Source organism: Limanda limanda, unplaced genomic scaffold (assembly GCF_963576545.1).
Source record: "Limanda limanda unplaced genomic scaffold, fLimLim1.1 SCAFFOLD_262, whole genome shotgun sequence".
Lineage (NCBI taxonomy): Eukaryota > Metazoa > Chordata > Actinopteri > Pleuronectiformes > Pleuronectidae > Limanda > Limanda limanda.
In genome coordinates this window covers 52,501-67,500 of record NW_026870580.1, presented here as the reverse complement: position 1 = coordinate 67,500, position 15,000 = coordinate 52,501, and the positions used below count along the sequence as shown (strand labels likewise).

Sequence of the window (15,000 nt, the reverse complement as noted above, 5' to 3'; positions counted from 1 at the left end):
GGAGAAACATCTTGGAAAGAGCAGGAAAGACTCACCATCAAAGAAAACAAGGATATGGAACCCTGACATTATTACTGATGGAAATGCTTGATAATTGTCATGATTTGATGATGGTGGTGGTGGTTCACATGTATAAATAAGGTATTGTGGGTTGAGTCTTTCGCTTACGGCCATACCACCCTGAGCACGCCCGATCTCGTCTGATCTCGGAAGCTAAGCAGGGTCGGGCTTGGTTAGTACTTGGATGGGAGACAGCCTGGGAATACCAGGTGCTGTAAGCTTTTTCGAATTTGCTTTGCAACCACCTGAGGGAACGGTTGCTGCTGCTTTAAAGGAGAAACATCTTGGAAAGAGCAGGAAAGACTCACCATCAAAGAAAACAAGGATATGGAACCCTGACATTATTACTGATGGAAATGCTTGATAATTGTCATGATTTGATGATGGTGGTGCTGGTTCACATGTATAAATAAGGTTTTGTGGGTTGAGTCTTTCGCTTACGGCCATACCACCCTGAGCACGCCCGATCTCGTCTGATTGCGTTCAGGTGTGCAACCAGGAAGCGAAGGAGCAGAGAGAGCAGGTGGAGAGAGCAGGAGGAATTATTTTGTTTTGTTTTTGGGCTAGATTGAAAGTGAGTGAGAGTGTTTTTTTTGTGTTCGATTTTATTCCCCCAGCAGCTTGCTGTTCGGGGGAACATCTTTTTTTTTGAGGGTGTGTGTGTTTTGAATGAGTGACGTCAAAGAGAGGAGAGAGCGAGTAGAGAGGAGTAGGACAGATCTCATGGCAGCTGACAGCGGACCGGCAAGCACAACGACAAAGAATATGGAAAACGGCATGGAGCAGAGATCGCCTAAGAATACTGACCAGGGAAAGACCACCGGCAGGATCATGGACAACGGCAAGATGCAGCAACCGACAAAGAACGCCGACATTGGAAAGGAAACGACCACGAGAAGGATCACGGACAGCAGTAAAAGTACCTCGGAGCCGCTTCCAAGCACAGAAAAGAAATTTGAGAGGGCGCTTACCTTGGCGGTAGAGATCATTGGAGATGAGATGGTGACTATGATGGAACTTTTGAGTGAAGTTAAAAAAACGTGCGGGGTGGTGAATGGATGCCGTTTTACCACGCCCAAGAAATATGAAATAACAATGGACAATGTTGAAGGGAAGGATAAACTGTTAGATGGGATTAGAATAAAGAAGAGCACGATTTTTGCAAAAGAAATTAGAAATGACGAACTAGTGGTATCATTTCTAAACTTGCCGACGTACATTGTGGATCGTGTCATTCTTGCAAAACTTGCAGAATGGGGAGTTAGGGCAATCTCGCCAATCAAGAGAAGAATGTGGCCAGGAACGGACGTAGCCGACGGAACCAGGTTCTTGAAGGTCCGGTTCACTGAAACAGTGAAATCGTTACCCTACTCAACCAAGTTCGAAACACTAGTGGGGGGAGAATACTTTCGCGTGATCCATGACGGACAGAGGAAAGTATGCAGACTATGTATACAACCGGGTCACATTTTCAGAGAATGCCCAGAATTCAGATGTCACAGATGTAAAGAACAGGGACACTATGCAAGGGAGTGTGTGCCAAAAGCAGCGGAGAGAGAAGATGTCGATGTTGAGGAGGAGGGCAACAGCACTGACAGCGAGGAGGAGGAGACATATGGAGGACCATGCATGACATGGACAGAGGACAGCGACGATGACGACATGCAGACGGAGGGAGACCCAGGGGGCGTCCCAGAGAGCGGGGTGGAGTCCAAGGTGCAGAACCAAGAACGGCAAACCCGGAGGGACGTCGCAGCAGGAGACGTGGTGGAAACTACAAGGCAGGAGGAGAGCCGGTCCGGAGAGGAATCGAGTGGAGAGAAGGCTCCCTGTGAAAAGACTCCAGCAGACGGAACCGGCAGCATTGGAGTAAAGCAGCATGGAGATGGAAATCGAGACGAGAGGAAAACTGCGATGGACTTCATGGTTATCGAGGGTATTTCAGAGGAAGAGAGTGTAACCAGACCGCAGAAGGAACGAAAGGCGGAGGAAACCACAAAGAAAAGGAAAGCTGTGCTCCATGCTGAGGAGAAAAGGAGGAAGAAGGAGGAAAGAAGGACAAAATGAAGGTTGGAAATGAAACCATAATTATATGTTTAATGTTAAGCTTGATTTCATTCAACACAAATGGGCTAAGAAATCAAAGCAAATTTGAAAAACTATTAAATAAATGTAGAAATAATGACATATTATGTCTGCAAGAAACGAACTGGACAGACCAGATCATGGAAGATATAAAAACAAAATGGGAAGGCATTATGTATACAAACCATGGTACGGATAAATCATGTGGGGTAGCAATCCTGATAAGAAATAATGCTGTAGAAAACCTCAAAGAAATCTACAAAGGAAAAGAAGGAAGAGACATAATCATAGAATTTAAATACAAAAAGATAGAGTACCGAATAATTAATATATATGCACCAAATATAGAAGCAGACAGGAAGGTTTTTTTCTTGGATTTAGGGAAATGGTGTGTGGGAAACTGTATAATAGTGGGAGATTTTAATTTAAAAAGTACAAGGTTGGATGTGGCAAGAGGGAAGCAATTAAAAAATGATGCTTCAAGAAAGATTTTTCTGAAAACATTGGAGGAAAAAAAATTAATTGATGTATGGAGGAACGAGAACCCAAACAGGAGAGAATACTCAAGAAGACAAATAGTAATGGGGGAATTAAAACAAAGCAGAATAGACTTATGTATAGCACATCAGACAATGGTTAAACTTATAAAAAATATGGGGTATAAATTCACATCATTCAGTGACCATGCAATCCTGTCAATAGAGGTTGGTACTGGGATAGAGAGAAGGGGAGGAGGAGTGTGGTGCCTAAACAATACTCTCCTAGAGGAAGAGGGATATAGGAAGAAAATAGTGGCCTGCATAGAGAATGGAAAAAATAGCATAGACATATGTAGAAACAAGGGATTATGGTGGGAAAGACTGAAGCAAAAGATAAGGACAATAAGTATTAGATATGCAAAGGTCCGGGCTTTTAAAGAAAGAGAGAAAATAAAATGGTTGAAGGATGAGCTGGCAGAAGAGGCAGAAAGAATTGATAAGGATCCAAAACATAGCATAGAACAATACATAAAGGTGAAATCCAAACTGGACGTTTATGAACAGAATAAATGTATGGGGGCAATAACAAGGAGTAGGGAGAAATATGCGATGAAGGGGGAGAGATGCACAGGATATTTTTTGGGATTAGAAAAAAGGAAACAGGAGAGGGTATATATTGAAGAGTTAGAAAATGAAAATGGAGAGATAGTAAATGATTTTGTAGACATTATTGGAAATGTTGGGACATTTTATAAAAATCTATACAAAAAAGGAATTGCAAAGGAGGAAGATAGAAATACAGTTTTAGGTAATATTAAGAAAACGATAACAAATGATGAGAAAAGTATGTGTGATGACAACATCAAAGACATAGAAATAAAGGAATCAATAATGTCATTAAATACCAATAAAAGTCCGGGAACAGATGGCCTTACAAGTGAATTTTATAAAACATTTATCGACGAGCTGCTCCCAATTTTAAGCATAATTTATGCAGAGATGGAGAAGGAGCAGGAGGTACCAGAGTCGCTGGCAACAGGACTAATAACGATCATATATAAAAATAAGGGAAGCAAAAGAAAACTGGAAAACTATAGGCCGCTAACTGTACTAAACACAGATTACAAGATTTTAGCAAAGGTATTAGTAAACAGAATAAAAACAGCAGCACCAACAATCATAGCACCAACACAGGCGTACGGGATACCAGGGAGGGACATATCGGACATTATTTGCACAATAAGGGACACAATTGAATGCATGGGGAAGGAGGGTGGAATTATTTTAAGTATGGACCTTAATAAAGCTTTCGATAGGGTTGAGCATAGTTTTTTATTTTGCACATTAGAAAAATTTGGTTTTGGGCAAAGAATAATCAACTGGATTAAATTATTGTACAAAAATGCAAAGAGTAGGATAAAAATAAATGGAGCTATAACGGATCCCTTTCCATTGGAGAGATCTGTGAGGCAAGGGTGCCCGCTATCGGCAGTACTTTACAGCTTAACTGCAGAAAGTCTCGCGGAAATGATAAAGAAGGATAAGAAAATAGAAGGGATAAAATTGCCAAATGGAGGTGAAAGCAAAATACAGCAATATGCTGATGACACCACTTGTATGGTAAAAAATATGAATAGCGTGAAAAGGATAATGGGAAAAATGGAAGTATATGGGAGAGCAGCAGGGGCTAAAGTAAATATAGACAAAACTGAAATAATGTACGTCGGAAATATAAGCCAAAGTGATTGTAACATACCTTTTAGAATTTCAAAGGATTATATGAAAATATTGGGGATAAATATGGGAGGGAAAGAAAAGGAGGCGAGAGATGAGACATGGAATGGGGTAATAAATAAAGTGAAAAACACATTAAATGCGTGGAAGCCGAGGAGATTAAAATTAAAGGGGAAGGTTTTAGTGGTAAATGCATTAATACTATCCAAGATTGTCTATGCCTTGACTGTGATAGACATGCCAGAGTGGGTGCACAAAGAGCTAAACAGCACAATTACAAATTACATTTGGGATGGGAAACTGGCAAGAATAGCACAAAAGACACTGATAGGGGAATATGAAGAAGGAGGATTGAAATTGGTGGATTTGAATATTAAGAAAAAAGCAATACGAATAAAAACTGTTAAAAAGTATCTGTACGATAGGGTTGATTATGGATGGAAAAATGTGTTTAGGGAATATTTATATAAAAATGGAAGATGTGAAGAAAACGGTCTAATAATGATAATGAAAAGCTCCATATATGAGAAAGTGCCTAGATATTATAAAGAGGTGTTTGATGCATGGGGGAAATACAGAATAAACATTAAATATGAATGCACAAAATACAGTCAGGTAATAAATCAACCAATATGGTGTAACCCATTGATAAAAATGAACAATAACATGCTATGGGATAAAACATTTTTTTATTCCGGACTAACGCAAATAAAAGATTGCCTATATGAATTCATACCTGGGTTTCTAAGGGACCAGGCTATAGTAGACGCAGTTAAGGAGTATGACGAAGAACTGAATGAAACAACTACTGTAAATATGTATGATAAAATAAAAGGAAGCATACCAATAGATTGGGTGAGGCAGATAGAAAATAGCGTGGTTATAGAAAGGAAAATAACGTTCCCCGAGTTATATATGGAAAATAATGGTGAGAAAAGGCCACTAAGTGATTCAAAGGTAAAAGACTACTACAAAGCGCTGATCCGAAATGAATTTAAGGAACCTGCATCGGAAAAGGTTTGGGAAAAGGTGTTCCCAGGTATGGAAGGAAATCAAATATGGAAGCAGTGGAATGTAAGCAAGAATAGTATAGAATGTCAGGATCATGACTTTAAATTACGGCACAACAGACTGTACACAAATGTGGTGATACACCAAATAAATAAGAATGTAAGAAGGGAATGCGATATATGCAAAACTGATCCGGAAACATTAATGCATTTGTATTATGAGTGTGACAAACTGAAGATCTTTCTCACGAAGTTAAAGGATTTCTTGCAAAAGAACTGGGGGAAGCAGTACTTTGAGGGAAAGGACTGGAAAAAAATTGTTTTCTTTGGAGTATGGGAAAAGAAAGAGAAAATAAACATAAATATGATAAACTATGTACTAAGTCACGCTAGATATGCTATATGGCTAAGAAGGAATCTAGCACATTTTGAACAAAGAATAATATCTGTCTGGGCCTACTTTGTATCGGGGTTGAAAAGAGACATAAGTTTAATTTTTAAGTATGAAAAGGAAGAATTTCAACACTTTGTTAAGGGATGCAGTTTCATTTCTGTCAATCACAAGGGAAAACTGATGTATAATTTTGCATAATACTTGGCAGGAGGGCCTATTTGGTAAAAGCTGATGGTTATTGTTTGCATTTGATATTACTTATTTTTTTGTGATGTTACTTTGGAATTCAAGTTGTCTTGTACATAAAAATTGATTTATTTTATAATAAAAGAAAAAAAAAAAAAAAGCACGCCCGATCTCGTCTGATCTCGGAAGCTAAGCAGGGTCGGGCTTGGTTAGTACTTGGATGGGAGACCGCCTGGGAATACCAGGTGCTGTAAGCTTTTTCGAATTTGCTTTGCAACCAGCAGAGGGAACGGTTGCTGCTGCCTTAAAGGAGAAACATCTTGGAAAGAGCAGGAAAGACTCACCATCAAAGAAAACAAGGATATGGAACCCTGACATTATTACTGATGGAAATGATTGATAATTGTTATGATTTGATGATGGTGGTGGTGGTTCACATGTATAAATAAGGTATTGTGGGTTGAGTCTTTCGCTTACGGCCATACCACCCTGAGCACGCCCGATCTCGTCTGATCTCGGAAGCTAAGCAGGGTCAGGCTTGGTTAGTTCTTGGATGGGAGACCGCCTGGGAATACCAGGTGCTGTAAGCTTTTTCGAATTTGCTTTGCAACCAGCAGAGGGAACGGTTGCTGCTGCCTTAAAGGAGAAACATCTTGGAAAGAGCAGGAAAGACTCACCATCAAAGAAAACAAGGATATGGAACCCTGACATTATTACTGATGGAAATGATTGATAATTGTCATGATTTGATGATGGTGGTGGTGGTTCACATGTATAAATAAGGTATTGTGGGTTGAGTCTTTCGCTTACGGCCATACCACCCTGAGCACGCCCGATCTCGTCTGATCTCGGAAGCTAAGCATGGTCGGGCTTGGTTAGTAATTGGATGGGAGACCGCCTGGGAATACCAGGTGCTGTAAGCTTTTTCGAATTTGCTTTGCAACCAGCTGAGGGAACGGTTGCTGCTGCTTTAAAGGAGAAACATCTTGGAAAGAGCAGGAAAGACTCACCATCAAAGAAAACAAGGATATGGAACCCTGACATTATTACTGATGGAAATGCTTGGTAATTGTCATGATTTGATGATGGTGGTGGTGGTTCACATGTATAAATAAGGTATTGTGGGTTGAGTCTTTCGCTTACGGCCACACCAGCCTGAACGCCCTTGAACGCACCACGGAGTGACATCATCAACGAACCAGGAAGTAAGCCACCGCATGTGGATACAGAGGAACTATTTTTCTTTTTTTTTTCTCTTTTCCCAGCTTTTTTCTTGTTCTCTCTCTACATCTCCCTTTTTTTCGACTTCTTACGTGTTAATCCAACCGGACGTTAGCGTTGTGATTGTCTTGTATGTGTGTCCCCCCGCGGCAGTGACGCACTGTGCGGGGGTAACGGAGCCTGTGTGGAAGGGCATCCGAGACCATGGCGGAGACCAGCACGGAGCGGGTGAGTGTTAACGCTGTCACCCACGGAGGTGACAGCGGGAGAGAAACTGAGCTGACGCAGAGCAAGAGCTGCACAAACAATGAGAGATATGACAGGGAGCAGACAGTGATGGTAGAGATGGAAGGAGAGGGAAAAGACACAGCTATGGAGCTGATGAGGTGTGTGCGTGAGTTGTGCGGGGGGCTGCTGGCGTGCAGACAGATCACTGATAAAAAATATGAGATGACCATGAGCCACCCTAAGGGGAAAGACAGACTCATGGAAGGATTCAAGATTGGGGAGACTCGGGTGCACGCAAGAGAACTGGTGAATGACGAGCTGGTGGTGTCATTTATGAATTTACCTTTTTACATCGAGGACAGGGAGATATTGGCAAAACTACAACTATGGGGGGTCTCTGCAGTATCTCCCATTAAAAGAAGGATGTGGCCAGGTACAAACGTGGCTGATGGGACAAGGTTCCTGAAAGTGAAATTCAATAACCAGATACAATCACTGCCGTATTCTACAAAGTTTGACACAGCGCTGGGGGCGGAGTATTTCAGGGTGCTGCACGACAAACAAGTAAAAGTGTGCAGGCTGTGCATAAAACCTGGCCACATAATGAGAGAGTGCCCGGAATTTCATTGCAACAGATGTGGAGTGCAAGGACATTATGCAAGGGAGTGCACGCAGGGGAGGAAGAGATGTGATTTGTGCCAGAACCTGATGAATGAATGCAGATGCAATAAGAGTGAGGCAGAAGATGATACGAGTGAAAGTGAGCAAGAAAGTGAGAGTGGAAGCAGGGAGGAAGGAGATGCGGAGGACATGGAAAGTGTGGAGGATGGAGACGGAAATGAAATGGAGGAGCAGGTGAGGGAGGATCCAGGGAAGCAGGAAGGAGAGCGGAGGATGGAGGAGACGAAAGGAGGAAAGAAAGAGGGAGCAGACCGGAAGACGAGGAAGGAGAGAACGAGAGTAAACGACGAAGAGGAGGATGGAGGAAGGAGGAGAGGAGTGCTGGAGCGAGAGCTGATCGCAGAAGGAAGGAGAGACGGGGCGGAGGAGAAAGGTCCCAAAACAAAGGAGACGAAAAGGCCAGAGAAGGGGGCGACGGTCGCAAGGAGAGACGGAGAGAAGGAAGCAGGCCGGGAGAAAAGGCGAGGAGAGGACGACACTGGAGGGACGGACAAGGAACTGAATGGAGCAAAGCCCAAAGAGACGGGAGAGGAGACCACTGTATCACAGACGGTAGGATCTGAAACGGACATGGATATAGAGGAAAAAATAAAACAAATGAGGAAAAGACAGAACACTCAGAGGCATACGAGGATAAATAAGAAAAGTAAAACTAAGGAAAAAACAAAATGAAAATAACAATACTAATAATGTTAATAATAATCTCAATAAATGCAAGGGGGCTAAAGAACAAAAACAAAAGAAATCAGATATTTGGTGACAGCAATTATGATATAATATGCTTACAGGAAACACACTGGGATGAGAGATGTATGAAAGAGGTGGAGGATGAATGGAGGGGAGATGTGTTTGCAAATAATGGAGATGGGAATGCAAGAGGTGTAGCTATATTAACAAAAAAGGGAGTGATAGGGAATGTGACAAGGTGTGAAGATGAGGGAGATGGGAGGGTGATAGGGATCAAGTTTGAGTATATGAATGAGGAGATTAAGCTAGTAAATGTGTATGCGCCGAATGAGGAGAAAGAAAGAAAGGAGATGTTTGAAAAGATGGGAGTGATGTGTGATGAAAACTGTATGATCGTGGGGGACTTTAATGTGTGGTGTGGGAAATTGGATGTGTCAAGGAACATGCATTTTAAGAATGACACAACAAGGGAGGTGCTAGAAAAGATAAAGAGTATGAAAGGATTGAGTGATGTATGGAGAGAAAGAAATCCAGAGGGGAGAGAGTTCTCAAGAGTACAGCTGGTGAAAGGGGAACTGAAACAGAGTAGGATAGATTTAGTATTGAGCACAAAGGGCATAGCGGAAAGGATTAAAGGTATAGAATATATAGTCACAACATATAGTGATCACAAGGTGTTAAAATTTACAATAGGGGGGGAAATAAGGAGAAGAGGAGGGGGAGTGTGGTGTATGAATGGGCAGCTGCTTAAAGATGAAAAATATAAAAAAGAAGTGAGAGAATACATAATGTGGGAGATGAATGAGAGAATGTATGAGGAAGACACAGGGAGGTGGTGGGAGAGACTGAAAGAGGGGATAAGGAACATGAGCAAAAAACACAGCAGGAACCGGGGAAAGAAAGAAAGAGAGAAGATACAAAGGCTAAAAAAGGAGTTAGAGGAAGAGGGGAAGAAAGCAGGGGAAGGGCTTAATATTGACATAGAGGGATATATAAGAAAGAAAGATGAACTTAAGGAAATAGAACAGGGAAAATGTGAGGGAGCTATAATAAGAAGTAGAGCGAAATATGCGATAGAGGGAGAAAAATGTACAGGGTATTTCTTAAGACTAGAGAAGATAAGGCAGGAGAAAAAGTATTTTGAGCAAGTGGAGGGGAAAGGGGGGGAAAAAATAACAGAGCTTGTAGGGATAGTGGAAAGAGTAGAAGAGTTTTATAGAGAGTTATATAAGAAAGAAGCGTTAGATGAGGAGAGCAGTAGGCAGGTTATAGACAAGATGGAAGCTAGACTGAGTGATGAGGATAGAGAGGTGTGCGAAGGAGAGATAAGTAAGGGAGAGATAGAGAAAGCAATAAATGGGTTAGGCAGAAATAAGAGTCCAGGGATAGATGGAATAATAGGAGAATTTTATATAGAGTTTAGAGAAGAATTAGTACCAGTGTTGGAGAGATTATATAGATGGGTAGAAGAGAAGGGAGAAATGCCGCAGAGTATGACAACAGGTCTAGTGAGCATAATATATAAAAAAGGGAGTAGGGACAAATTAGAAAATTACAGGCCACTCACAATGTTAAATGGGGATTATAAGGTATTAGCAAAGGTGTTAGCAAACAGAATGAAGGAAGTAATAGGGACGGTGGTGGGAAGCACACAAGCGTATAGCATACCAGGGAGAGACATAGCCGACACAATAAGTAGTATTAGAGACACAATAACACACATGAAGGAGAACAATGGAGGGGCAGTAGTTAGTTTAGATCTTAACAAAGCTTTTGATAGAGTAGATCACAGTTATTTGTATAAAGTGTTAGAGAAGATGGGATTTGGAGGAAGGTTGATAGGATGGGTTAGGCGAATGTATGAAAGAGCAGGCAGTAAGATTAAAGTCAATGGGATAGTCACAGGTGAAGTTAGATTAGAAAGGTCAGTGAGGCAGGGATGTCCGCTATCGGCTCTGCTGTACTCCTTGTCAGCAGAGCCGTTAGCGGTACTCATACTGCAGAATAGGAGGATTAAGGGCATAGAACTACCGGGCGGACAGGTGAGCACACTATATCAATATGCGGATGATACAACAGTGACAGTGAGGGACAAGGAAAGTGTAGTACAGGTATTACAAAGTGTAGAACTGTATGGGAGGGCATCAGGAGCTAAAGTAAATATAGAAAAATCTGAAATAATGTATATAGGGGAAAGCAGAGGAGGGGAGGGAGTGAAAGGATTGAAGGAAAACAAAGGGTACATGAAGGTTCTGGGAGTGAACTTAGGGATTGAGGGAGAGGAAGGGAGAGATAGGCAGTATGAAGTACTGATAAACAACATAAAGAAAACATTGGGGTATTGGAAGCAGAGAAAGCTGAAATTAAAAGGGAAGGTAATAGTGGTAAATGCACTAATAATGAGCAAGATGGTGTATGTGATGAATGTGATGGATGTGCCTGTGAAAGTGTTGAAAGAAATAGAAAGAATCATAAGCAATTATTTGTGGGATGGGAAGGGAGTTAGGATAGCAAGAGAAGTGTTAGAAAATGAGTATGAGAACGGGGGACTGAAACTTGTCAATTTAGAGGGGAAAAAGAAAGCACTAAGGGTGAAAATGATGGTGAGATATTTAAAGGATAACAGAGATCATGTGTGGAAGGTATTTTTAAGAGAAGCAATAAATAAATGTGGAGGATGTGGAGAGAGCGGAGTGTTCATGGAACTAAAAAAAGGGATGATTGAAGGGGTGACTGACATATACAAAGAGATGCTTGGAGCGTGGGGAGAGTTTGTGAGAGGAGTGAAGTATGAATGCAAGAATGTGAGGCAGGTATGGGAGCAACCAGTGTTTTTAAATCCAAAAATTATGGTAGAGGGAGAAACTATTTTCAACAGGGTGATATGGAGGGCAGGGATAAGAAAGGTAAGGGATATGGTGTATGAGTACATACCGGGCTTCATGGGAGCACAGGTTATTGTGGATGAAGTAAGAGGGAATGGGGATGAAATATGGCCGGGCACAGCAAAAGGAGTAATAGAGAAAATTAAGACAGCAATGCCTAAAGAATGGATGGGAATGATTGAGAGAGAGAATGCGGTGAGGGGGGAAGAGAAAATAGAGATGTATGTGGGGGAAGGAGAATGCAAGGTGAGACTGGCAAAGGTGAAAACCAGAGTGATTTATAAATATATGAGAGGAAAAGAGATAAGGAGACCGGCTGCAGAGAAAGTGTGGAACAAAGTAATGAATGGAATGGATGTGGAGAGCATATGGGAGAATTTGAGAGTGAAATGGAATAGCATTGAATGCGAACACTTTGATTTCATGCTAAGGCACAATAGGATTTTTAATAATCTAATAATAAGTAAGTTTGACTGCAATGTGGAAAAGGAATGTGATGTATGTGGTGAGGGAGTGGAAACATGTATGCATGAATTTGTTGAATGTAAAGAACTAAGGGGATACTTTGAAAAAGTAAAGGGGTTAATAAATAAATGCTGGAAAGGAGAATGGGCAGTGAGAATGGAATGGAAGAAGCTGTGGCTGTTTGGTGTGAATGAAAGACAGAAGGGATGCAATGTAAACCTCATGAACTATGTGCTGAGCCATGCAAGGTATGCAGTTAAAATAAGAAGGAACACGGCTCACTACGAGAAAAGGAAATGTGATGTATGGACTGTTTTTCAAAACTTAACAGAAAGAGACGTGAGACAGATATGGGGCTATATTGGAGAAGAGGAGTTCAGAAAAGGATTTGTGGATGGAAGTACTTTTATTGAAATAATGAATGGAGATGTGAATGAGGTGAGAATGAATTTCGGTTAAAAGGGATGTTTCTTTTTATGAGTTGATTTTTGATTTTAATAATTTATTGATTTGTGTGTTTTCTGTGAAGTAAATATTTATGCATGTAAAAAGTACAGGCCTGGAAAGGGGCTGACATAACACAAAATGTGTTAAAATGTAAATGTACATGTAATAAATGTAAATGCAAAATATTTTTGATAATAAAAAAAAAAAAAAAAAAAAAAAAGCACGCCCGATCTCGTCTGATCTCGGAAGCTAAGCAGGGTCGGGCTTGGTTAGTACTTGGATGGGAGACCCCCTGGGAATACCAGGTGCTGTAAGCTTTTTCGAATTTGCTTTGCAACCAGCTGAGGGAACGGTTGCTGCTGCTTTAAAGGAGAAACATCTTGGAAAGAGCAGGAAAGACTCACCATCAAAGAAAACAAGGATATGGAACCCTGACATTATTACTGATGGAAATGCTTGATAATTGTCATGATTTGATGATGGTGGTGGTGGTTCACATGTATAAATAAGGTATTGTGGGTTGAGTCTCTCGCTTACGGCCATACCACCCTGAGCACGCCCGATCTCGTCTGATCTCGGAAGCTAAGCAGGGTCGGGCTTGGTTAGTACTTGGATGGGAGACCGCCTGGGGATACCAGGTGCTGTAAGCTTTTTCGAATTTGCTTTGCAAACAGCAGAGGGAACGGTTGCTGCTGCTTTAAAGGAGAAACATCTTGGAAAGAGCAGGAAAGACTCACCATCAAAGAAAACAAGGATATGGAACCCTGACATTATTACTGATGGAAATGATTGATAATTGTCATGATTTGATGATGGTGGTGGTGGTTCACATGTATAAATAAGGTATTGTAGGTTGAGTCTCTCGCTTACGGCCATACCACCCTGAGCACGCCCGATCTCGTCTGATCTCGGAAGCTAAGCAGGGTCGGGCTTGGTTAGTACTTGGATGGGAGACCGCCTGGGAATACCAGGTGCTGTAAGCTTTTTCGAATTTGCTTTGCAACCAGCAGAGGGAACGGTTGCTGCTGCTTTAAAGGAGAAACATCTTGGAAAGAGCAGGAAAGACTCACCATCAAAGAAAACAAGGATAGGGAACCCTGACATTATTACTGATGGAAATGCTTGATAATTGTCATGATTTGATGATGGTGGTTGTGGTTCACATGTATAAATAAGGTATTGTGGGTTGAGTCTTTCGCTTACGGCCATACCACCCTGAGCACGCCCGATTTCGTCTGATCTCGGAAGCTAAGCAGGGTCGGGCTTGGTTAGTTCTTGGATGGGAGACCGCCTGAGAATACCAGGTGCTGGAAGCTTTTTAGAATTTGCTTTGCAACCAGCAGAGGGAACGGTTGCTGCTGCTTTAAAGGAGAAACATCTTGGAAAGAGCAGGAAAGACTCACCATCAAAGAAAACAAGGATATGGAACCCTGACATTATTACTGATGGAAATGATTGATAATTGTCATGATTTGATGATGGTGGTGGTGGTTCACATGTATAAATAAGGTATTGTGGGTTGAGTCTTTCGCTTACGGCCATACCACCCTGAGCACGCCCAATCTCGTCTGATCTCGGAAGCTAAGCAGGGTCGGGCTTGTTTAGTACTTGGATGGGAGACCGCCTGGGAATACTAGGTGCTGTAAGCTTTTTCGAATTTGCTTTGCAACCAGCAGAGGGAACGGTTGCTGCTGCTTTAAAGGAGAAACATCTTGGAAAGAGCAGGAAAGACTCAACATCAAAGAAAACAAGGATATGGAACCCTGACATTATTACTAATGGAAATGATTGATAATTGTCATGATTTGATGATGGTGGTGGTGGTTCACATGTATAAATGAGGTATTGTGGGTTGAGTCTTTCGCTTACGGCCATACCACCCTGAGCACGCCCGATCTCGTCTGATCTCGGAAGCTAAGCAGGGTGGGGCTTGGTTAGTACTTGGATGGGAGACCGCCTGGGAATACCAGGTGCTGTAAGCTTTTTCGAATTTGCTTTGCAACCAGCAGAGGGAACGGTTGCTGCTGCTTTAAAGGAGAAACATCTTGGAAAGAGCAGGAAAGACTCACCATCAAAGAAAACAAGGATATGGAACCCTGACATTATTACTGATGGAAATGATTGATAATTGTTATGATTTGATGATGGTGGTGGTGGTTCACATGTATAAATAAGGTATTGTGGGTTGAGTCTTTCGCTTACGGCCATACCACCCTGAGCACGCCCGATCTCGTCTGATCTTGGAAGCTAAGCAGGGTCGGGCTTGGTTAGTACTTGGATGGGAGACCGCCTGGGAATACCAGGTGCTGTTAGCTTTTTCGAATTTGCTTTGCAAACAGCAGAGGGAACGGTTGCTGCTGCTTTAAAGGAGAAACATCTTGGAAAGAGCAGGAAAGACTCACCATCAAAGAAAACAAGGATATGGAACCCTGACATTA

General features: G+C 41.8%; 9 non-coding genes across 9 annotated transcripts; all 9 read left to right on the top strand.

The window, feature by feature from the left end:
• Positions 1–162: 162 nt before the first annotated feature.
• LOC132997782 (5S ribosomal RNA) lies at positions 163–281 on the top strand. The gene has a single exon (XR_009677821.1). It is a non-coding gene; the product is annotated as a 5S ribosomal RNA (ribosomal RNA).
• A 6,138-nt stretch (positions 282–6,419) lies between these two features.
• LOC132997808 (5S ribosomal RNA) lies at positions 6,420–6,538 on the top strand. Its single transcript, XR_009677845.1, has one exon. It is a non-coding gene; the product is annotated as a 5S ribosomal RNA (ribosomal RNA).
• A 214-nt stretch (positions 6,539–6,752) lies between these two features.
• LOC132997803 (5S ribosomal RNA) lies at positions 6,753–6,871 on the top strand. The gene has a single exon (XR_009677841.1). It is a non-coding gene; the product is annotated as a 5S ribosomal RNA (ribosomal RNA).
• Positions 6,872–13,093: 6,222 nt separating this feature from the next.
• Positions 13,094–13,212, top strand: LOC132997764 (5S ribosomal RNA). Its single transcript, XR_009677804.1, has one exon. It is a non-coding gene; the product is annotated as a 5S ribosomal RNA (ribosomal RNA).
• A 214-nt stretch (positions 13,213–13,426) lies between these two features.
• LOC132997869 (5S ribosomal RNA) lies at positions 13,427–13,545 on the top strand. Its single transcript, XR_009677897.1, has one exon. It is a non-coding gene; the product is annotated as a 5S ribosomal RNA (ribosomal RNA).
• Positions 13,546–13,759: 214 nt separating this feature from the next.
• LOC132997834 (5S ribosomal RNA) lies at positions 13,760–13,878 on the top strand. The gene has a single exon (XR_009677870.1). It is a non-coding gene; the product is annotated as a 5S ribosomal RNA (ribosomal RNA).
• A 214-nt stretch (positions 13,879–14,092) lies between these two features.
• On the top strand, positions 14,093–14,211 carry LOC132997809 (5S ribosomal RNA). Its single transcript, XR_009677846.1, has one exon. It is a non-coding gene; the product is annotated as a 5S ribosomal RNA (ribosomal RNA).
• Positions 14,212–14,425: 214 nt separating this feature from the next.
• On the top strand, positions 14,426–14,544 carry LOC132997729 (5S ribosomal RNA). The gene has a single exon (XR_009677771.1). It is a non-coding gene; the product is annotated as a 5S ribosomal RNA (ribosomal RNA).
• Positions 14,545–14,758: 214 nt separating this feature from the next.
• Positions 14,759–14,877, top strand: LOC132997780 (5S ribosomal RNA). The gene has a single exon (XR_009677819.1). It is a non-coding gene; the product is annotated as a 5S ribosomal RNA (ribosomal RNA).
• Positions 14,878–15,000: the final 123 nt, after the last annotated feature.